Source organism: Lotus japonicus, chromosome 5 (assembly GCF_012489685.1).
Source record: "Lotus japonicus ecotype B-129 chromosome 5, LjGifu_v1.2".
Lineage (NCBI taxonomy): Eukaryota > Viridiplantae > Streptophyta > Magnoliopsida > Fabales > Fabaceae > Lotus > Lotus japonicus.
In genome coordinates this window covers 22,179,650-22,204,121 of record NC_080045.1, presented here as the reverse complement: position 1 = coordinate 22,204,121, position 24,472 = coordinate 22,179,650, and the positions used below count along the sequence as shown (strand labels likewise).

General features: G+C 42.5%; 1 protein-coding gene across 1 annotated transcript in view; it reads left to right on the top strand.

The window, feature by feature from the left end:
- The window catches only part of LOC130719314 (AUGMIN subunit 1), a 54,187-nt gene that overhangs the window by 29,030 nt on the left and 685 nt on the right, over window positions 1-24,472 (top strand). The window lies entirely within an intron of this gene.

Genomic DNA, 24,472 nt, shown 5'->3' with positions numbered 1-24,472 from the left:
CAGGATCCCTAGCGCGCTTTTAAATTGAATTCATTTCAACAGTGTTATTTGCTTTCTTTAATTTTATTGCAGTTAAGTTACTTACGAAAAATCAATCATCTCTTTATTTGTATTTTTATTTTTACGTCCTATCATTCTAAGTTTAGTTAATTTAGAGTATAAACTACGCAATCCTTGTGGTTCGATCTTTTTATTACTTCGAGCAATCTGTACACTTGCAGATACGCTATCAATGAATTATGCTATTGTTTTTTATATATTAATTAATCATGAATGTGATTATGCGTGTCTGTTTAAATCTTAGATAATTTGGACAAAAGATAAGTTATCTAATTCTTTTCTAATATATATTAATATATAGAGGAGGAGATGACTGATGCAGTATCTTAGATAATTAGGAAAAATCTTTTAAATTTTAATGGATTATAATCTCAGCATTACATTTTTTTTCATTGTGAATCATGAGAAAGAATAAAAGGAGAAATCAAGATATTCCTGTAAATATGTAGTAAATTAGGCTTGAGACTTTTCCTAATTTAAAGAGATAATAAAAATGGTTTCAAGATTTGTTTTGGAAATAAATTTAGTAATGACTAATCTAGGTAAATCTTAGATAATTAGGGCAAATCTTTTAAAATTCGGTTTCAAGACACAACATAAGAGAATCTATCAAATGGAATGACACGTGAATTTTTTTTTTTTTTATGAGAATTAACCTGAGAATGACACGTGAGATTTTTTTAGAGAATTAATTAATTTTAAGATAAAAATAAACAACCTAAATCTTAATTAATTTATACTCTAAAAATAACTCTAAAATAAAATAAAATATTTCTTGAAATTAACATTAAATAAATAATAAGATAAATTAAGAAAAAATCAAGAAATAAACAACCTAAATCCTAATCAAATCTAAAATTTTAAAAAGGTAATAAATATGATAGATAAAAACTACAAAAATCTAGCAAATCACAATAAAAACTCATAAAATCCTGAATTAATTAAAAATCCGAAAATTCAATAAAAACACCATAAAAATTAATTAATACTTAAAAAATAAATAATAAGATAAATTAAGATAAAATCATGAAATAAACAACCTAAATCCTAATCAAATCTAGGATGCGTTTTGCTTCGAGACTACCCAGCCAAACCTACACTGCATTGCTGCAAATATTTCTGCCATGGCTAATGATTTGGGGCGGTGTTATGGCGAGGTCAGTGGGTCTCCGACGGTTCCAAGGCTTGTCCGTTGGCTTCCGCGTGATGCAACTAGCTTCATGATTAATGTTGATGGAAGTGTGAGAGATGATCCAAGACGTGGTGGGTTTGGGGGTTGTTTCCGCAGCAGCTTGGGACAGTGGCAGGGTGGCTTCTATGGCTACTTGGATGATACTAACATCCTACACCTTGAGCTTCTGGCTATCTACCATGGGTTGCGTTTGGCTTGGGATAGGGGTGCTCGAAGGGTGGAGTGCCAGTCTGATTCGTTGGATGCTGTTACTCTTGTTGCATCAGATCCGGGTTCAACTCATGTGTATGCGTCTCTTGTGTGGGATATCAAGGATTTATTGGGGCGAGATTGGCGAGTGGAGCTCTACCACACCCTAAGGGAGGGTAATGCGTGCGCGGATTTCTTGGCTAAATTTGGAGCAAGTCAGAATACCAACTTGGTGACTATTGATCAACCTCTTGAGGGGATGAGTTTTCTATTGTTGGCTGATGCCATGGGAGTTGCCTCAGTGAGGCCTTAGTTTTCTTTTCTTTTCATGATATGTACCAAAAAAAAAAAATCATGAAATAAACAACCTAAATCCTAATCAAATCTAAAATTTAAAAATGTACTAAATAAATATAGATAAAAACTATCAAAATCTAGCAAATGACAATAAAAACTCATAAAATCTTGAATTAATTAAAAATCCTAAAATTCAATAAAAATACCATAAAAATTAATTAATACTCCTAATCAAATCTAAAATTTAAAAATATATTTTTTTATGAGAATTAACGTGAAAATGACACGTGGAATTTTTTATATGAGAATTAACGTGAGAATGACACGTCACTAAATCAGCCAGATAGAAGTTCTTCTTTTCTAATATATATTGATTGATCATAATGGTTTTCAACATGGCACCCCAAATTCATCCATTTTTCCTCCAAGAAAAGAAAAATCATTCTACTTTTTTGTCACAACATACAATCATAACTCACCCTATTTATTATTGTCTTATTTAATTAAAGCTTAATCACACTTTTGGTCCTCCACGAATGCTATATGTGCAATTGGGGTCCCTAAACTTCAAAAATCCCATAATACATCCCCAACGTTAAATCTTCTTTAACAACTTTGGTCCTCTTAACTTTTCCATCCAAAAACTAACGATTTCTGGAAAATCCAGAAATATGCATTCACTTCTTCATACATCCTTCCATCATTTTCATCTCTTTATAAAAAAATCCAGAAAATCAAAGTGATTCAAATCCAAAAAAGTCAAACCTCAAATTTTCTCCAGATTTATTCATCTTCTTGCTCAATCTTCAAAATCTTCATCATTCTTCTATCATCTTCTCATCATCATAAAAAGTACAAACAACCACCATCGAAAAATCCCCAAATCATAAACCCAATTAAATCTTGATAAAGCAATTTAAACCCAGATTTTTTTTTGAAAATCAAAAGATAATGTATAATCAATGTAGTAAAGGGAAAGACCCGTTACTATCAATTCAGTACAAACAAAGGAACAAGGAAACATTGAAAAACAGAAAAACACGAGAAGCTACAGAGAAGAAAAAACAGAAACGGAGAAGTAAAAAACAAATAGAGAGGATTATACATTTCTGCTTTTTGCTGAACGAGGTTGGAAGAAGAACAATAAATGATCTGAATGGGGTTTTTCTGGTTACCTTTCTATTTTCTTTTGAAATGGGTTTCGTTATGTTAAAGATTTGCTTTTTAGAAATTAATGAGTAAAATATGGGTGAATTTTAATGTGAGTGTGATGATGGATTGGGTGATTCTATTGTCTTCCGAACCCACCGTTTGGGGAGGGATCTAAATTAAGGTTTTTGGATTTGGTAATTTTATCTAATGTTTGAGGGTTTTGGTTGATAATGTTGCTTGGGATTTTGGGTGAGTTAGGGATTTTTGAATTTGGTTATTTTTTCTTCCCTTTCTTTCTGGAAAAAAATTGAAGAACATGATGATGATAATGGAATGATAAATGAAGAAGATGAAGAAGTGAATGAATGTTTCTGGATTTTCCAGAAATCGTTAGTTTTTGGATGGAAAAGTTAAGAGGGACCAAAGTTGTAACGAAGATTAACGTTGGGGATGCATTATGGGATTTTTGAAGTTTAGGGACCCCGATTGCACATATAGCATTCTTGGGGGACCAAAAGTGCGATTGGACTGGGCGAGACCCCAGGGTCCCTCGCCCAGGAGACCTGACCTTGGGCGGGAGACGCGCCATAACCTTGGGCCTCCCTTCCCGAGGCCCAACTAGCCCATTTGGATAGGTTAGAGGCGCCAAAGCTCAACTCCACCTCTATAAATAGGAGGAGAATACCAATTGTAAAGGACTCTTAGCTCATTTTAGAAATAATAGCATTGAAATTCAGTCATATTTTCTCTCTCTAAGCTGTTAGAGTTTCTCTCTCTAAGCATTCACATCACTTTCCTCACACTTTGGGTACTACCTTCCCTCTCTATGTTCTAGCACGGAACATTTGGCGCCGTCTGTGGGAATCAGTAGATTTCTATTCCCAGACTATGTGGATTGTGATTCAGTGGAATGAAGCTTGATTTTCTGTACGATTCTCCTCATCCGGAGTTGGTTCTCGAGTTATTGCGATTTGATTCCGAAAAGTTCGATCCTCCAAGAGATTCTCCGTAATTCGAAGGTTTTTGGCGGAATTTTCGTTTTCATTAGAGAAGTTTGATGGAGACGCCTCGCCAACGACGTGGCAACGACGTCTCTTCCCCCCGCACCGCAAGGCGCGATAGAAATCGCTGTGCAGAAGCACGTCGAGCGCTAAGTGGCGACTTGAAGATGCAAAATGAATGTTTACAGGAGCAGTTGAGGTACTATCACCTCCGGCAGTGGAATCAAGAGGAGGAGGAAGCTGCAGCTACGGCCGGAACCAAGCCTTTCTCGGCAGCAGTACGAGAGGTGACTGTACCGGACGACATGACGAACCTCGTGTTGGAGGCGTACGACGGACAAACCAGTCCAAAGGATCATATGTCTCGTTTTGATGCGAAGATGGCGAAGTACGCGGTTTCTGAAGCTGTGAAATGTAGGATGCTTCCATCAACGTTTCGAGGCGCGACAAAGGAATGGTTCACGAATCTGCCTCCAGGATCCATAGCTAAGTTCCGTGATTTCTCATCAAAATTCCTTGAACATTTCTCTGCGAGGACGATCGAGGATCTGTTTGATATTCGGCAGGAGGAACGTGAAACCTTGGAATAATATGTGAAACGATACAGTGCCATATCCGCGAGGTTCGAGGAATTGCAGCTACGCGTGTGTGTGTGCGCTTTCAAAGGCGGTATGTCCCGGGGAGAGTTTTATTGCGAGCTGAGTAGGGAGCTCGCATGCTCAATGGTGGAAGTCTGCGCCCGAGCACAGGACTACATCTTAAAAGAGGAAATTGAAGCGTACAAGAGGAAGGGCGAGCGAGCGGCAAAGGTGTCGCTGGCAAGGAAAAGGATACAAGACAAGGAAGCAAGTCGCGAGCAGAGGTTTGGGGAAGCTGGCCGGTTCATAAAGAAGAATAAAGGATAGCTACTCCGCCCGAAAACGAGGTATAGAAAGCACTGGTGCCCTCGCCGAGAAGCGAAGGTAAGCCAGCGAATGAGGTCGCAGGGATGCTCAAACAAGGAGTTAGCAAAGTTACTTCTCGAGGCAGAAATTGAGAACATGAACAAATTCGGCGAGTGCAGAAAGGACCCTAGAACCGAGGCGAGGAATCCGTCGAGGTGGTGTTAGTACCACAACCGAGAGGGCCATAACACCATAGACTGTTTCCTTCTGAAGGGTCGGATTAGGCAGCTGATCAGGGTGAAACGGCCGCAAGAGGCGAAGGGGAAGGAATTTGAAGATGTTGATAGCGGCGAGGGCGGAGGAACAGTTGAAGCAACGAACACAATCGCTGGAGGTTTCCAAGTTTGCAACGACGTATCGGCGGCGGGTCGGGAGACAGTGGGGGCGAAAGCATCGGTACAGGTGTATCCAAGACCATTTGGGTGCCCACATCCAGACATAGTGATATCGACCGCGGATTTCGAGGGAATCAAGGCCCATACGGACGATCCGGTAGTAGTAATGGTAAGAATAAAAGGTTTCAATGTACAGAGGGTCCTTTTAGACCAGGGCAGCTCGGCGGATATAATCTTTGAGGACGCATTCAGACAGATGGGGCTGACGGACAAGGATTTAAAGCCATACGCGGGAAGTTTGGTAGGTTTCTCCGGGAAGCAAGTTCAGGTACGTGGCTACGTAGAGCTGGATACAGTTTTCGGAGTGGGCGAGGACGTCGAGCTCTTGAGGATAAAATATCTGGTCCTGCAAGTCGCGGCAACTTATAACGTCATCATAGGGCGAGGTACCTTAATTCGCCTCCATGCAGTGATATCTACGGCCCACCTTGCGGTAAAGTATTCCCTACTTTGCGGAAGGATAGGGAAACTGGCAGTAGACCAAAAGGGGGCGAGGAAGTGTCGTAGCCATTGCCTCAACCTGTATGGCAGAAAAGAAGCTGGCGACGGGCACAAGTGCCACGAGATTGGGACGTCTGAAGGCGGTGAAGGCGAACAAGAGCCAGAGCGACGGCGACGAAAGGAAGGGGAGGAATCAGGACGAAGAATCTCGTAGGATAAGAGAAGGCAAGCTCTACGCTCAAAAGGATAATGAGTGGTATGACGAGGACTGGGACATGAACGCTACCAGGAGAAATACTTGTAATCGAGCCCAGACTCACCAAGGACCAAGAACAACGCTTGAGTGAACTAGTAGAAGATAACGATGACCTCTTCAATTGGGGGAAAAGAGGAACTGTTTGTGGGGAGCCGCCTGCATTTGCTTGGCCCCCTCGGAAGGTAGGAAAGGGAGAAACTCATCGTCAGACCGGGAAGGAAGGAAAGAAAATAGCACAAGGAAGGGGTAACAAGAGGGAGGCCGAGCAACAGAGGGATGGGGACAGAAGACCAACGAAGTCAGCTCGGCCCGCCAATCGCGAGGAAGGGCAGGGATAGATCCCTCGCCACGATAGAGAAGGCAAAGAAGGCGAGGAAGACAGGATGCTGGGAGTAATACTCTGATTGAAAAGGAGACCAAAAAGCAAGGACCAAAATAAAGATGCACTCTTTTTCTCCGACACGAGAGATTTTAACGAGGCATCCCTCGATGTAAAAATTTAAACAAATCAAACACAAAAGGATATTCTTAGCAATACTCCTAACTATCGAACTGAGACGGCAGCCTGGTGGGAAAAATTCCCTGAAGGTAGCGATCCCAACACGACCTTGATGTCTGGGGATCGCTCCGGAAAGTCCGGCGCTGACCGTAGCCCATGCAGGCGGCGTGTGTGGATGAGCTTCCCGTCGCCACTCGTTGGCGGCGTGCGCGAATAAAGCTCCTTATCCAAAGAACCTCCCCGAAATTTGGGCGAGTCGAGTCTTCCTGAAACGCGGGAAGCATTTTTTAACTAGGCCAAAAGTCTCGAGTAAACTCATATGGCCATTGGGCCTCGAGCAACTGTAAGTCCCCACCTAATAAGGCTGGAGGGGCCGCACCTGCTCTTACGGGAAATATTGGTAAAATACCGAGCGAAAGTCTTAGTTATACATAGCACACTCTTGAAAATTATTCACGCAAAACTGGGAGACTAGCACTGAAAACACGTGCTAAGCGGCGATCAACGAAAGGCGAAGATAAGTAATGGGCCGCCCGCTTCGTCCGCTTAACTATCCTTCGCTCATTTATTCCTTCATTTATCTGCTTGTGTCGTGACGATTTACAAACTCGGTAATTTGTTTGCTCGTATGATTCATAATGATGCACGTCAAAACAATTCAGGAAACAAAACTTTTATTCAAATATTTGACTTTATACATTCAAAAGGGAGGATCTCTTCTCATTTTCCTACATTCTTTGCGTTGCTCTGTCCTCTCATGCTCCAAACGACATTGCCTGTACTTTAGGTTGCACAGTCTTCGGCTCAGCTCCAGCTTCTCAGGACCTTCTTCCGCCGTCTCCAGAGCTGTTTTCACTGCTCATATCTCCTCCAGCAGATCCAGCTCCCGCCGGTAGAGCTCTTGAATCTTTTCCATGAAGCAGAGGAAATTTATGAGGATAGCGTCCATCTCTGGACTCAAATCCATTCCCAGCAGCTTGTTGGTCAGGTCGTAAACGTTGGGATCCTCCGGATGCCTAACGTTGATGAAAAGATCTTCATCAAAAGCTTTCTTTCTGAGCTCTTCCAAACAGGCAATGTAGGATGCCACTTCCTTGAAGTTTTAGAAAGCAGATGAGATGTGAAGATTGTTGCGTTTCGGTTCTTATTTATAAGCCCGGTTCAGTCTCCTGAAGTTATTGCTGGAGCAGTTTCTCGAGGAGTTTTTCTTAGAAAAGGAGCGACTTGCAATAAAGGCTTGAGCGTTCGTGGCCAGTGGTCAACAGTAAACCGTTGGAACGTGGAAAAGAAGCACTTGGGCAGACGTTTGAAATTCCCTAAGAGGAACGTCCCGCAAAGTTTATCTCCCGGCGGGAGGCGTACAATTAAGACTCCTAGCAAAAGCAGTAAAAACTTGGGGTTCTCAGTAGAAAGAAAAAAAAAGGGAGGCCCTTGGTACAAAGATAACAAGGATAATCTAAGGACTCCTAACATTTTGAGTTGGCTCTACGTGTTCTTCCGTCAAGAAACGCTCGGCGACGAAGCCTGGAGGATCGTCAGGCCCAACTAATCCTGTGGGTGTAACCCTCTTAAATGCCCCCATCTAGCTGAGATCAATCACAGGATGGAGATGTTCGACTTGGGCTTTGGCGAGGAAGAAGCCTCGGCCGCGTTCAGAAACGGCAGCGATAGCAGCCTCTGACCTCAATCTTTCTTCTAAGGCCTTACGTCAAGATGGGCTTGAGTCTTCGCTGAGGATAGAAGATCATATTTCTTCGCCAGGTTAGATCGAAGGTTTTCAAGGTCGGCCTCTGTCAAAGCTATTTGGTATGCTTTCGCGCTCGATTCTAGCTGCGCCTCCTGCCGCAGCTCTGCAAGGGTTTTCTCCAATTCAGAAATCGTCCTATCTCGAAACTCCAAGCTAACTTCAGCACGAGCAGACTGCTCGGCTAGCTCTTTGGAAAAGGAGTTTTCCTTGGCGATTAGTTGAGCGGCGAACACTTCGCGATCCTCAGCAAGTTAAGAATTGAGTGCGCGGAGGCGCGCCACTTCGGATCGTAACTCGTCAGCATCCTAGGCGGAGCGCCTATAGTAGTGGAACGCATGGAGCACTCCCGCCTTAGCCCCTTCAGAGACATTATCCAAACAACGCTGCTTAACAACTTCATCCATTCGCGCCATTTGAGCTGATATCAGAGTTAAAGAATACGGGAGTCCCCGACTCACGGACCCTGAGGAGAGGGTGGAAGTATGAGCAGGTGGAGCAGGGGCGTTGGCGGAAGACGTCAGGTTTGGACCAAGCGGCGACGAGATAACTGTTGGACAGGAAAATGAGTCGTTGACAAGATCGTGTTGGGCTGGAATCGTCCCTGAAGGCTCGCTGGAATTTAACCTTTTCGGGGAAGGGCGAGGATCCTCCTCGCCAAGGGGCCTGGATTCTCAACAGAGACGCCTTGTCGCCTTTCAAATTTATTCGAGGGGGAAAGGAGACGTTATTTTTCTTCTCAAAGGCCGCCAGAAGCTCCTCATCTGCGCGGTGAGTTTGTCCTAAAAAAAAAAGAGGGAAGGGTAAGCTGGTAGAAAATAGAAAGAAAGAGAGGGGTGGAAGAGGAAGATATACCAATCACGCGAGAGCAGTCTGAAACGGCGAGACGGGCCAGAAAGTCGATGACAGCCTTGTGTTCAGAAGTGAGGGAGTCCTCAGACGAGTCGATTATTTGGCGCGCGCCCTGAGTCCTGTAGAAAGGAAATCGAGCGGTGCCATCCCTGTGTGTGAAAACCTCAGGATACTCGTGGGACACCACAACCCTGAAGAATTTCCGGGCCAAATCGACGGTGATGCTAGGCCAGATAGGGTTGAAGCGTTGACGACCAGGCCTAGCTTCCAGGGAAACCCAGCTGCGCTGCGGGGAGGGCTGGACAGATACGCGATAGAAATAAAAGAAGGTCGAAGGTTCAGGTTCCTGGTGAATCGCGTCGCAGAGAATTTCGAAACACCGGAGGAATGCCCAACTGTTGGGATGAAGTTGACTAGGAGCCACATTGATATTGTGAAGAACGGAGCAGATAAAAGGGGAAAAATGAAATTTAATCTTCAAATTTGTGAACATATACCTATACACATGAAAGAAGTGAGGAGCACCCACGAAGTCGTCTTTGGGACGAAGCCAAGGGCGTTCAAGGGGTGAGCAAGCACTGACATACAGAAGCTTGTCAAGAGGTTTCTCATGACAAAATACGCCGGATTCTGTGGAAATCTCCCAAATGGACGATTCTTTTTCCAAACTTGACCGTTGGTTAGGCATTGTCCCGGCGGGCAAAGCCCTCGCTGCGGGAGCACTTAAAGATTTCCAAGTCCTCGTTCGGAAGGCAATGACGTATTTTCCTTCAAGAGGAACGCCTCCTGGAGGGGGCGGGAGAACAGGAGAAACGCACCGGAGAAGGGTTGCAGCGACGACATTACGTTTGGAACTTTTGGTCTGGCGCTTTGGAGTCATTGCAGAGGGATTGCAAGGAATAAAGGTAGTTTTGACACTGGACAAATTCGCGTAAGGGTGAAGAAGCAAAGGTTCGTAATCGTAAAAGAACGAAAGGGGTTAGAGAGATAATGTTGTTATAAGCGGGGAGTGACGTGCAGAAGGGAACGTGTAGGAAGAAGTTGTGGACGGTTACCGAGAGATGTGGAGAAAAAAGAGAGGTTGTGCCTCATGACGTTAGGAAATGACATGATTGCAGTTGCAAAATTCTGGGGAGTGAGAAAGACGCATTAAATGAAAAGCTGCAGCCAGTGCTGCCGATTGGTTAAAATTCAAATTGTCAAAGTTGTGACGTGATTGGAAGGGACATGTCAAAGGTAGCAATTGAGATTCTATGGATTCACTGACCTTGGCGTCGCTTCAAGGCGCGACGTGTGGAAAGGATGCAACACATGACAAAACGTCGCGATTTAGGGCGCGTGCATAACTATGCCGAGTCGGGCGGACTAGTAGCCGTCGCCAAAAGCTTGCCTGTGGACTGTGTTCACCAGGAAGAAGAGGGCGCAGCTGAAGGTCCAAAGTGTCAATTGCGAAGGGCTTTATTTACCAGGTCATGTTGGCCATCGTTTTTCACTTCTAGATTTTAAGTTTTTAAGTTTTAGTCGTCATCCTTGGGGCTTTCGCCTTGTTTCTTGCTTAAAGACACACTTAGCTCTCATGCTTCGAGCTCGGTGACTTGTGGATTTGTGGATTGGGCGAGACCCCAGGGTCCCTCGCCCAGGAGACCTGACATTGGGCGGGGGATGCACCATGACCTTGGGCCTCCCTTCCCGAGGCCCAACTGGCCCATTTGAATAGGTTAGAGGCGCTAAAGCCCAACTCCACCTCTATAAATAGGAGGGGAATACCAATTGTAAAGGACTCTTAGCTCATTTGAGAAATAATAGCATTGAAATTTAGTTATATTTTCTCTCGCTAAGCGATTAGAGTTTCTCTCTCTAAGCATTCACATCACTTTCCTCACACTTTGAGTACTACCTTCCCTGTCTATGTTTTAGCACGGAACAACGATTAAGCCTTTAATTAAAGTTTTAATTTTAGCACTCCCACGTTTTTTATTTCAACATATGATCATCTCGGCAAATTAAAAAAAAAAGCATATGATAATCTCTCACCCTGTTTAATATCCTCAATTAATTATTATAAAATTTCATATTTTTAATGTTTTTTTATAAGCATATATTTTTTATGTAATATTTAATTACTTGAAACTCTTTTTTAAATATATCAAATATTATAACAAAAAATTAGAAATACGAAAATATCAACATATAAATATTCTATAATTTATTTTAATTACTTTATAAATATTAAATAATTTATATAAGTATCAAATTTGAATTCAAATTAGTTAATCAAGGAATATAAAAAACAATCAATACCAAATAATTATATATATAACTAGTGTTTATTACCCGCACGTTGCACGGGAAATGTGTCTATTGTATTTGAAACATCAATCAATATTTTAAATTATAAACAATTTAAGATACTAAGAATGTAAGAACAATCATAATAAAGATGTAGATATTTAAAGAGCATAAATTCAGACACTCAATTCTAGTGCTTTGTAAGCATATACTGAATTAACTAATATAAAGTGGCAAAAAAGATAAATTATCATTAAGACTTATTTTGGCTTTCAGATGTTGCATAGAAATTATATCAAAACTTATTTCTCTATGCTCGTTCCCCTCGTATGAACTTTTAATTCTTTAAACATAAATAAATATAAATTATATATGGACTAATGTTTTCTAATCTTCGCACAAAAAAATTTATCATCAAATTGAAAGTTGCCCAAAAATAAAAACATGATATTGTGTTGTATAGTATAGAAATTATATCAAAACTTATTTCTCTATTAAATTTTTCATGCTTGTTCCCGTTGTATGAACTTTTAATTCTTTAAACATAAATAAATATAAATTATATCTGTACTAATATTTTCTAATCTCGGCACAAATATTTTTATCATCAAATTATCAAACAGTTAATTATATTTACATTTAAAGTTGGTTTTAAAAACTAAAAAAAGTACTGAAATGATATTAAAATTAATTTTTATGTTAGTTTTCACATGAAATTATTTGTGTGCGAATATATTAATAGTTCTCTAGTCGTCGTACGATACATAATTTTAAATGTTACACTGAGATTAGTTTATGCAGCACAAGTCATAAATTACCTACATGGAAGCGAAAATAGATTTTCCATGACATAATTCACTTTCAAGCAGTGGCGGAGGCACATGGGTGACTTGTCCATGCTTAGTCACCCGTGAATTATAGGAATGTCTCAAGAAAAAAATTTGAAGTGGTGTAAGACTTGAGAAGGAGAGGAGGGAGGGGAAGGTTGAGCATAGAGGAAGGAGTGATCTCTATGTTGTTTGTGTTTCTCTTTCCGATTAAGTAGACATTCTTTTGAACCTCTGTGATATCCACTAACAATTGAAATTAGAAATAGATATTAGGGTTTTGTTACATATGAGCCTTTTTTATTAGACGTGAAAGCTACTGGGTTGCACTTTTTTTGACATTAGAGTTGCACCTCTTTCCAACATAGTAATAAAAAATATAAAAGAATAGTTTTAACTTATACGAAGCATTTGATAGCATTTTTTTGTGTTAATTTTTAAACAATCCTCTAAAACTATCTGAAATCATTTTGAATCTGTGATATTTAAGGTAAATATAAATTTAACTTCTCAGTTAAAATTTTGTAATACTTTAATATCAATTTTTGTAATCTACTATATAATTTTTTTAAATGATATATTTAATTTATAACGGCTATACCGGTCAGACCACAATTCAACTATGATTGATGGACTGGGCGAGACCCTAGGGGCCCTCGCCCAGGAGACCTGACCTTGGCGGGGAACGCGCCATGACCCTGGGCCTCCCTTCCCGAGGCCCAACTGGCCCATTTAGATAGGATAGAGGCGCCAAAGCCCAACTCCACCTCTATAAATAGGAGGGGAATACCAATTGTAAGGGACTCTTAGCTCATTTGAGAAATAATAGCATTGAAATTCAGTTATATTTTCTCTCTCTAAGCGGTTAGAGTTTCTCTCTCTAAGCATTCACATCACTTTACTCACACTTTGGGTACTACCTTCCCTCTCTATGTTCTAGCACGGAACATTTGGCGCCGTCTGTGGGGAACGGTAGATTTCTTTTCCCGGACTACGTGGATCACGATTCAGTGGAGTGAAGCTTTTTCTTCTAAGAAATTGCTCTCGATTTTTTCGTAGATTGTGATCCAGAAGAGGATTCCTTGATTTTCTGTACAGTTTCTTCCGTTTCCGAGTTTTTCCTAAGAAATTCTCCAATTCCGATGGAAACACGTCGCAGACGACGCGATGAAGATCCTGGACATCGGCATGTTTTTCCGACGCGCCGCGTCAGAGGCAGGCCGCGATGTGCGTAGGTGAAACGTGACGAGACGGATCAGGTGACTCCTCCTGCTCCGCCTCCACCTCCTCCTTCTCTGACGCCTCCGTTGCCTTCACCGCCGTCCTCGCCCGATTGGCAGAGGTCACGCACAGTGTCAGGAGGAGAGACTCAGGCACCGATCTCCAGCCAAGATTGGAGACGTCTGATTAGTAGTATTGACGATATACGACAACGGAATGAGTATCTCCAAGAGCAGCTAGAGTATTATCGTTTTGAGCAGCAAGACGAGGGAGAGCGCGAGGCAGAGGTTGTGGCTGAGTTCGAACCGTTTTCAGCGGCGGTGAGAGAAGTTGCCATTCCAGACAATATGAAGAATATAGTGCTGGAAACCTACAGTGGAAAAGCTGATCCCAAGGAACACCTGCTGTATTTTAACACAAAGATGGTGATTAGCGCCGCTTCTGATGCGATCAAGTGTAGGATGTTTCCAGCCACGTTCAAAGGCACAACAATGGCGTGGTTCACGACTCTACCACGAGGATCCATCACGAACTTTCGAGACTTCTCATCCAAATTCCTTGTCCAATTCTCGCGAGTAAAACTAAGCAGATGACGATTGAAGATTTGTACAACGTGCGTCAATTTGAGGGCGAGACTTTGAAACAGTACGTGAAGCGGTTCAGCACTGCATCAGTAAAGATAGAGGAATCCGAGCCAAATGCCTGTGCCCGCGCCTTTAAAAACGGATTGCAGCCAGGGAAGCTAAATAGTAAATTGAGTCAGAAGCCAGCCAAGTCAATGGCGGAGGTGCGAGCCCGGGCGAACACGTACATACTTGACGAGGAGGATGACGCTTTTAAGCGGAGACGCGCAAAGGTAGAGAAGGATGGCAACCAGAGGGATGTGTCACCAGAAGATAAGCCGAGCAAGGAGAAGGTAGAGGGAAGCAGAAGGCGGGATAGGAAGGTTCGAACAGGGGAAAGGGCGCCGAAGGAATCTTTGTATCCCAAAAAGGAAAATCTTTGACCCCCGTCGCTGAGAGGAGGCGGGGAAAATCTTGAACGCCCACCTGACAGAGCTGCTGCGTGAAGTTAAGGCAGCGCACGCAGTTGAAGAGGGCGAAAGAGGGGCTGACCCGCCGCGGACAACGACAGACAAGACCAAGTGGTGTGAATATCACCGCTCAGCATGACATGACACGAGGGATTGCTTTACTCTGAAGAATGAGATCGAGAGACTCATCCGAGCAGGGCGGTCGCAGCTGAATGAACGCGGTGATCGCTGGAACGGAGAGCGACAACAGGGGAGCAGGTACAGGGGGTCTCACCAGCAAGACGACCGTCGGCGGGAGGATCGTCGCCACACGCCGAATACTGACAAAAAGGAGACGCTGGCCACACGAAAGAAAGGAGCAGAGGAAACCTTTAATAAGGATCTTGAGCCACCGGTTGGCACGATAAATACAATTGCAAGAGGTTTCGGCGAGGGTGGTGTAACAGCCTCAGCAAGGAGAAGACACGCTAGGGCGGTGACATCGGTGCAACAATACGAGACTCCTTTTGGATTCCAGCATCCCGACATAGTAATTTCAACGGCAGACTTTGAGGGGGTTAAAACGCACAAGGATGATCCTATAGTCGTCATGATCAGGATCAACAGTTTCAATGTCCGCCGAGTCCTTTTGGACCAAGGCAGCTTTGCTGATATCATCTATGGAGATGCATTCGATCAGCTTGGATTAACGAATAAAGATTTAATGCCTTATACAGGAACTCTGGTGGGGTTTTCAGACGAGCAAGTTTGGGTGCGGGGATATATAGATTTGGATACAATCTTTGGGATCGATGAGAATGTCAAGCTCCTTCGTGTGAGATACCTCGTAATACAGGTCGTAGCTTCATACAATGTCATTATAGGAAGGAATACACTTAACCGTCTTTGTGCGATAATTTCCACGGCCCATCTGGCGGTCAAGTATCCGGTGATGTGCGAACGAGTGGGAAAGATTGCAGTAGACCAAAGGCGAGCCAAAGAATGTTACAACAACTGCCTCAGCATGTACGGCAAAAAAGGAGCTGGCGAGGGACACCGGTGCCACGAGATTGAGATTCTGGAAGGCAAACAAGACAGGTTGAGCAGGCGGAAGCAGGAGGCAAAACAGATTCTCGACAGGAAGGTAAAGAGGCAACGGGACTGTCAGTGCCGGGTTAAGCAAGAAGGTAAGGCAGGGCGAAATGAGCAATTCATAGATATCCAGGCAGAGGAACGCTGGGCTGGGATTATTGATGACTTGGAAAGGTATAAGTTTAGCAGGGGGTGCTGGCAATCAAGCCTAGGCTCACGCCAGGTCAGGAGCGGCGATTGGAGAAGTTGGTAGAGGATAATTTTGACCTCTTCAGCTAGAGTCCGAAAGATGCGACACTATGGGAACTTCCGAGGTTCAGGACACAAGCTCTTTCGAGCAAGGGACCGAACGAGCAGGAAGGGAAAGCGACGATAAGCCAGGAAATGGACTCAGAGGTTTTTCAGCGCCAAGGTTACGAGCAAATGGGAAAGGAAGTGCTCGGGCGGACCCAGAAAAAGAAAAAGGCGGGGAAGAGATGCTTGATGTACCGCAAAAAAGAACAAGGGAAAGGCTAAGGCAAAGCAAGGGAAATCGGACAGAACAATGACCTTCGGGAACAAAAAAGCCAAGTGGAATGAACGAGAAAGTGAATTAGAGGCAAGCTGGCAGGAAAGGCAATTCCGTGACAACAGGGAGTGGGTGGCGAGTACGTCAGGCACTAAAGGCGAGGTGTTGGGCATAATACTTTGATTTGGGAGTTTGGCAACCGAGGCGAGAACGCAGCCTGGCAACCGGGGCGAGGATACAGCTAAGGAACAACGTTGGGAGGAATAGGACAAAAATAAAGATGCACTCTTTTTCTCCATCTCGGGAGTTTTTTAATGAGGCATCCCTCAATGTACAAAAATCTTTTACAGATGAAATGCAAAAAGGATATTCACCAGCAATACTCTTAATTCAAAAGATGCGGTCGCATGGTGGGAAAAATTCCCTGAAGGTGGCAATCCCAACACGACCTTGATGTCTGGGGATTGCTACGGGAAAGTTCGGCGCGAACCGGTGCTATCCAAATAGCAGCTCAACTAACATGTCACGTTCGCTCGGTGGGAAAAATTCCCCGAAGGTGGTAATCCCAACACGACCTTGATGTCTGGGGATTGCTCCGGGAAAGTCTGGCGCGAAGCGTTGACCTCTCGTTGGCGATGTGTGCGGGAAAGCGACTTATCCCCAAAATGGGGTGGGTCCCTTATCCCCTTAGTCTCCCCGAAATTTGGGAATACGAGGCCTCCCCGAAATATGGGCGAGAAAATAAACTAGGCATAAGTCTGGGTAAACCCATATGACCATTGGGCCCCCAGCAGTGTAAGCCCTTGGCGGGATGAAACCGCCAAGGCCACACCTGCTCTTACGAGAAATATTGGTGTGAATAAAAGCCTCAAAATGAGCAAAAGTACTAGTTTCTTCGGCACACCTTCAAAATCGCTACACAAACGCAAGGCGAAAATTCCTAAAAAGGTGCCTAAATGGCGACGGGCGAGCGTAAGGCGAAAATTCCTAAAAAGTTGCCTAAATGGCAACGAGCGAGCGCGAGATGAATTCAAACTAAGGAAAAATATAAGAACATTAATCAATTACAAAAGATGATAAAGAGAGTCAAAAAAAAAATTAACATAGCTATTTTTACATTTTCTCTCTCTCAATTTCAGCAGCGGCGAAACGCTCGGCGGTGAAGCCCGGAGGATCGTCAAGGCCAATGAGCCCGTGCTAGGTAATCTTCTTGAAAGCTCCCATTCCATCAAGGTTAATTCCTGGGTAGATATGTTGAACCTGAGCCTTAGCGAGAAAGAAGCCGCGGCCACGTTCTTCCACGACCTCAGCAGCAACATCAGCCACCAACTGGGCTTGAGAGGTTTTGATTTTGGAGTCCATATCCACGAGGGTCTGGTTTTCTAACTCAAGTTGTGACCTCACATCAGCCAGGGCCTCGTTCGTCGCACCCAACTCGCTTTGAAGGAACACGATCTCCTTGCCTTGGACGATGCAAGCGGCCCTGCCAGCGTTGATTGTCTCTGTTTTTGCCTTCACCTCTTGCTGAAGTTCATACCAATCCAACTCCAAATCATCTGTCCTTTCTTTGCAAGCAGCCAGGTCCTCCTCGTGGTAGTTCATATCAACGCCTACGTCAGTCAGTTTCCTCGTTTGAGCTACCACCTGGGTCAGTAACTTGTCCTATTCATCATGAGCCTCCTGCGTGGCCGCGCGGTAACCTTCAGCCTCTTGTTGAAGTTTCTCCACTTCTGCGGAAGAAGTTGAGTCCTGGGATAGTTGGGCGAAGAGACACCCCGCCCGCAAGAGATGGTTGAGGGCTTCCTGCGCTGCGATGTCAAGGTCAGGAATCTCAGTTGCTCTCATATTGCCGAGAAAGACGTTGGACAACATGAAGTCGATGGTGGAAGGTTGTTGGCTTTGTGAAGATCCCGTTTGATCGCCAGTAGTAGCATGGTTGATTTCAGGACTGGGGGGCAAAGGACTGGTGACGCTTGGGGGTTTGCACCTCCGTCCTGAGGGCTCACCGGTCGGGCGAGAGATATCCCAGCTGGGTCCGCCCCGACTTGACCAGAGGAAGGAACTATTTGAGGAGAATCTTCAAGAGGTTGTTGACCAGCGGAAACTCCCTCTGGGCAAGGCGAGGACCCAGCCCCGCCCAAGGGCTTCGAAATCTCTTCGCCCGCCAGATGTGGGGCAGACGCTTCGCCAGCTGGAGGTTTCTTACCTTTCTTTTTCTTCTTTTTCAACTTCTGAGGTGAGGAAGTCTCGACCCCATATTTTCCCTCTGGATTGGGGATAACTTTTTTGGATTTCTGGGACCTCTTCGAGGGGGAAGGCGGAACAACATCATCATTGGATCCAGGAACCAGATCGCCAGTTGTGGGCAATGGGGCGAAACCCGGTGTAGCCTCATCAGACCCAATGGCACCTGGAGCAGGGTTAATTGAAGAAGATCTTTTGACCTTCTTCGGCGGGAGAACGACAACCTCGGCGACAGACTCGACGATGACGTGTTTCCTCTTGCTCACCTGGGTATTGAAAACAGGAGGAAACTCGAGCGAATCGGCAGTAAAGGCGCGCTGTGCGGCCACAGTAAAGTCAATCCCTTCTAGGAGGGTGTGGAGTGTGTTTTCACGAGCGGCTTCGAGCAACTGGGAGCATTCAAGGATGGGGAACCTGGCGAGGAAGCCGAGGATGGCTTTATCTTCATTATTCAGTGATGCGTCGGATGGCAGAGGAACATCGTGGGGATCCTCGGTCCAATAAAAAGGGAATGAAGCAGTCCCATCCCGGCGTGTGAAAGCTTAAGGGTAGGAGGGGTGCACGATTATGAGAAAATATCGGCGCCCGGGCCCCATCTTGATATTGCTCTTATAAGGTTGAAGACGCTGCCGACCCGTTCGGGACTTCAGAGAGACCCAACCGGGAGTCTCGGCCTTCAAGGATCTTGGCTCCACGCCGTAGAAATAGAAGAAATGGGAGGTTTTGGCTTCGAGGTTGACGGCGTTACACAGAATCTCATAGCATCGAATGAAAGCCCAGGCGTTCAGATGAAGTTGGCTTGGGCCTACGTTGATCTCCCTCAAAACCTGGCAAAGAAAAGGGGAGAAGGGTAGTTTGATCCCCAGATCAAGAAAGAAGTACTCATAAACATAAAAGAAGTGAGGCTCTTCCGCGCCTTGCTCGAGTGTGCGGCACTTCCAAGGGCGACAGATGCTCAAGCCCCGGCTGGTGATAAGGACATCTTCGAGGGACTTTTCGTGGCATAACCCTCCGACCCGGTGGGCCAACTCGGCGATGGATTTGTCGGTGGACAACTCAGAGGGTTGGCAGATAGCTTTTAGAGTGGGTTCCCGGGTGGCAGATGGAGGGAGGGTGGAAAGGACTTGGTGCCAGAAGGCATTTTTCTCATTTTCTTTAAGGGGAAGTCCCCCGGCCGGGGGAGGAGTGGCCGGGGCGCGGGATGTTTGTGCGGGGCTTTGGAGTCAAGAGGATCCTTTGGTGCGGCGTTGAGGAGTCATCTTTTGCAGAAAGGAACTGAGACGGAAGAGGAGAAGATGCTGGGGTAATAACTTGGGTAACTTTGCAAGGCTGTGAAGGGTTTCAAAGGTGGCAAGTAAGAGAAAGATGTTGAATTTAAAAGTTAGGATAAGAAACGGTTGGGAAATCGTGCCCCATCATGACAAAGGTGGAATGATTGCCTCAGGAGACGTGGCATAGATTTTGAAAAAACGGGGGTGCCGCATTGAGGGAAAGCTGCAACGGTTGCTGCTGATTGGTTAAAATTCAAATTGTCAAAGTTGTGACGTGACTGGAAGGGACATGTCAAAGGTAGCGGTTGAGATTCTGTGGATTCACTTACCTTAGCGTCACTTCAAGGCTCGGCGCATGGGATGGACACAACACGCGACAGAGTGTCACGATTCAAGGCACGTGCATAACTATGCTGAGGCGGGCGGACTAACAGCCGCCACCGCAAGCCTGCTTGTGGACTGGGGTCGCCCGGAAGAAGAGGACGCGGTTAGAGGTCCAAAGTGTTGATTGCAAAAGACTTTATTTATTAGGCCATGTTGGCCATTGTTTTTTTCACTTCTAGATTTTAAGTTTTTAAGTTTCAGTCAATATCCTTAGGGATCTCGCCTTATTTCTTACTTAAAGACACACTTAGCTCTCATGCTTCGAGCTCGGTGTCTTGTGGACTTGTGGACTGGGCGAGACCCCAGGGGCCTTCGCCCAGGAGACCTGACCTTGGGCGGGGAACGCGCCATGACCCTGGGCCTCCCTTTCCGAGGCCTAACTGGCCCATGTGGATAGGATAGAGGCGCCAAAGCCCAACTCCACCTCTATAAATAGGAGGGGAATACCAATTGTAAGGGACTCTTAGCTCATTTGAGAAATAATAGCATTGAAATTCAGTTATATTTTCTCTCTCTAAGCGGTTAGAGTTTCTCTCTCTAAGCATTCACATCACTTTCCTCACACTTTGGGTACTACCTTCCCTCTCTATGTTCTAGCATGGAACAATTGATCTAATGAACGGTGAACCAATTCCCTCACCGATTTGATCAACGGTCCAGTTTTAATAACCTTGTTAATCGGTATGATTATATGAGATTAAATTATTGGTTCTTGTGTTTTGCTTGTAAAAAAAAGTTATAAAAATTATGCACACCAACTATTTGTAAAATGTCCCCTTTAAGTTTTGGCCTTCAACAAATGAGTTTTTTCTTAGGTTGGGCTGCTACTTCATTCTTGTTTTGTTTATATTTTTTTTTTGCACATTCTTTAGTTGATAAAAATTGAAATTTTCTTACAAATTATGTTCCTTTATATCTTAGTCCCCCCTTTCTGAAATTCATGCATCTGCCCCTACTTTCAAGTCAAATAATATACACCATTAAGCTACCATTTAATAGTTAGATTGTCCTAATATTATGATGCAACACCGACTAATAAACTTGGAAGAAAAGAGCAAAGTTATTCTGACACTAAAACACAGTTCATTGAAAATTTGTCTTTTAATCAAAAAGTCTGGATTCAATATAAAATATGATACAAAACCTTCTATATTCTATAACTAAAAGAAACTAATCACTACAAATACCATAACAACTTTTCTTTGGACTTTGAGATGGGATCAATCTCCCATTCTCCCAAAACTTTCTTTCACCACGAAAATAAAGTTTGCAGACCAAAGATCCAACCCAAGGACAATGATGATGATAGCATTTAAAAATTATCACAATACTTGACCAGACTCAACTTCCTTAATGCAAAGCAACCGCAATTGAGGAGACATGCTCATAGAATGTAGCATAATTTTCTCATAACAGTGAAGAAAAACTTGATACACAAATGAAAAGAAAAACTTATAAGAAAATAAGCATAAACAATGACAGCTAAGTTCAACCTATCAATGAAGCTGAAATCTAAAGAAAACGTTCTCATCTTATCTCGGCTAGCAAATTAACTCAAAAGAGAAGGAACATCAATTAATTAGCCTTCATGCATCATAACCAACTTGAAAAGAAATATTATGAATGATTAAACATAAAAGAGATATTTGATACCAAATATCTGAGTTGAAGTCATAGGGAAAATCAACAAGCAGCTCTGAGTACTTGTAACTTGGGGTCTCCACAATCTAGCATGAATCTCACCAATGAAGTAATCACAATCTAGAGGGGGAAAAGCTTATAAAAAGTTCTCACATCGAACCTGAATAAAAAACTCACCACTCACGCGAACTTAGATTCTTCTTTCTTCTCTTGTCAATTATTGGGTTCCTATAGTTTCTTCTCGTTAGGATTCTCTTCCTCCTACTCAGAAAAGAACAAAGAAATAAAATGAAAACAGAAAATAAGAACCCAAATAAATATTGATAATCCAAAGCAAGAAGAGAAAGAGTAGAGAACTGAATACCTTGAAACGCGAGATGGGGATTTGACTCATACAAGAAGACACCGCAAGCTCCTTCTTTTCGAAAAAAAAAAACCAAGGGCAGAAGATGAATTAGTTTCAACTGCAAAATTCATATAAGGGACATTGAAACAAATATATCAAAAGAGGATGAGGAAAATAATCTAATTACTCAACAACATTTATGTCAAACACTTACACAATTATCACATTAATTTTTCCTCCATGTCAACCGGTTCACAGTAGAGGCATATAGGGGAGGAGATGACAGATGCAGTATTAGTAATGAGTAATCTGGATAAATCTTAAATAATTAAGGCAAATATTTTAAAATTTTATTAAAAAGTTTATCAGATTTAAAATTACCTTTAAAAACTCGGTTTCAAGATTTGTTATGGAAATAAATTTTTACGTGAAGAAAAAGTTTATTTTTAGAGTATTAATTAAATTTTATGTTATTTTTATTGAATTTTCGGATTTTTATTAAATTAAGGATTTTTAGATAAATTAAGATAAAATCAAGAAACAAACAACCTAAATCCTAATCAAATCTAAAATTTAAAAAGATAATAAATAAAGATAGATAAAAACTACAAAAATCTAGCAAATCACAATAAAAACTCATAAAATCCTGAATTAATTAAAAATCCAAAAATTCAACAAAAATACCGTAAAAATTAATTAATACTCTAAAAATAAATAATAAGATAAATTAAGATAAAATCATGAAATAAACAACCTAAATCCTAATAAAATCTAAAATTTAAAAATGTATTTTTTTATGAGAATTAATATGAGAATGACACGTGAATTTTTTTTATGAGAATTAACGTGAGAATGACACGTCACTAAGAATTAACGTGAGAATGACACGTCACTAAATCAGTCTGATAGAAGTTCTTCTTTTCTAATATATATTGATCTGCATATATTGTTCAAGAAATTAGTATTTTACTTTAATTTTAACAACTAATAAAAAAATATTACATATTAAAAAAAATACATTGTTTATATGTTTGTATCTACCAAAAAATGTTTATATGTTTGTGTGTGCTTTTGAAGAAAATAATGTTTAGAAAAAAATCTACAAAACTGAAAAAATTGAATTTGACCCCAAACTTCTTCATGTTCTCTAAAACTTCTTCATGTTCTCTAAAATCTCTCAATTTCACCTCCAGTTTTAAATTTTCATGAAAATTGATTCTAAAAAATTTGACCCCTTTCCTAAAATGCTTATGTGTCTTTGACTAATCATCCTCATCATATTCTCTAATGGAGTTGGTGCATTATGCTTCTCTTAATTGTTTGGTTTTCCCAAAAAATGTGCTTTATTGATACCAGGTTTGAAGAGGTTGTTTAATTTTTATCATGTGTATCATCTTGAAGGTTGGGGATACAATTGTTTTTACTCCAGTTATCAGGTTATTCCTCTCACTTTGTTTATGTTGAAACTTGATATTGCTATGTAAATACATTTTAATGACTTAAATTGAAACGTTCCCCATTGCTTTACGGGTAAAGTCGCTCTTAGTAACTTAATGTTGATGATAATCCTTCCTCTGATCCCTCTTTTTTTTGGCGTGATATACTTTGTTTTTTATGGAGATTTTTACTCCTTACCCTCTTCTTATATTTCTTTTTTTTTCTACTTCCTGAAGGTGATGGAATGAAGAAAATCATGACTTATTTTATCTATGTTGTCTGCAAAATGGAAGAATGCTAATGTTATTCACCTTGCTTTCTCAAATAAAAATTGTTATAACTAGGGGCGGGGTGGAGGCAGAATTTTAAGAAGGGTGACCAAAATCTAAAAGACTATATACGTGTTTGGATACACGCTAGGAAATTGTAGTGAAGGCAAAACTGCGTCATAAGTCGTTGCCACCGTCTCTTTTCTCCATCACCGGTAGCGATGTTCGTGATTACATCCTCCAATCTATGTGCCAAGTGGAAGAGTCTTTAGATAATCATGAGTAAATTGCAATTGTCCTCATTTTTTAATTTACAGCTTAAGTCAATCTTAGTAACTTAGTGTTGAAGATAATCCTTCCTGCAATCCCTCGCTTCTTTTATTTTTTTGCGTGATTTTTTGGTTTTTGATGGAGATTTCTACTCCTTACCCTCTTCATATATTTCTTTTTTTCTATTGCCTGAAGGTGATGGAATGAAAAAATCATGAGTTAATTTATCAATGGTTGTCTGTATAATGGAAGATGCTAATGTTATTCACCTTGCTTTCTCAACTAAAATTTGTTATGACTAGGGGTGGGGTTGAGGCAGGATTTCAAGATGGGTGACCAAAATCTAAAAGACTATGTACATGTTTGGATACACGTAAGGAAATTATCGTGAAAGCAAAACCGTGTCATAGGTCGTTGTCACCGTCTCTTTTCTCCATCCCCCAAAGCGACGTTCACGATTACATCCTCCAATCTACGTGTCAAGTGGAAGAGTCCTTAGATCGGTCTTCATCGTTGGCCTCTCGGAGGCTGGTTTCCGTGGACATCTTCATCTTGAAGGACTCCTTCAAGTTTCAGAAACAATTTTGGATGGTGAATCTCAGTCGACCATCGTGTGAGGGCGTGGGCTTTTAATTGGAA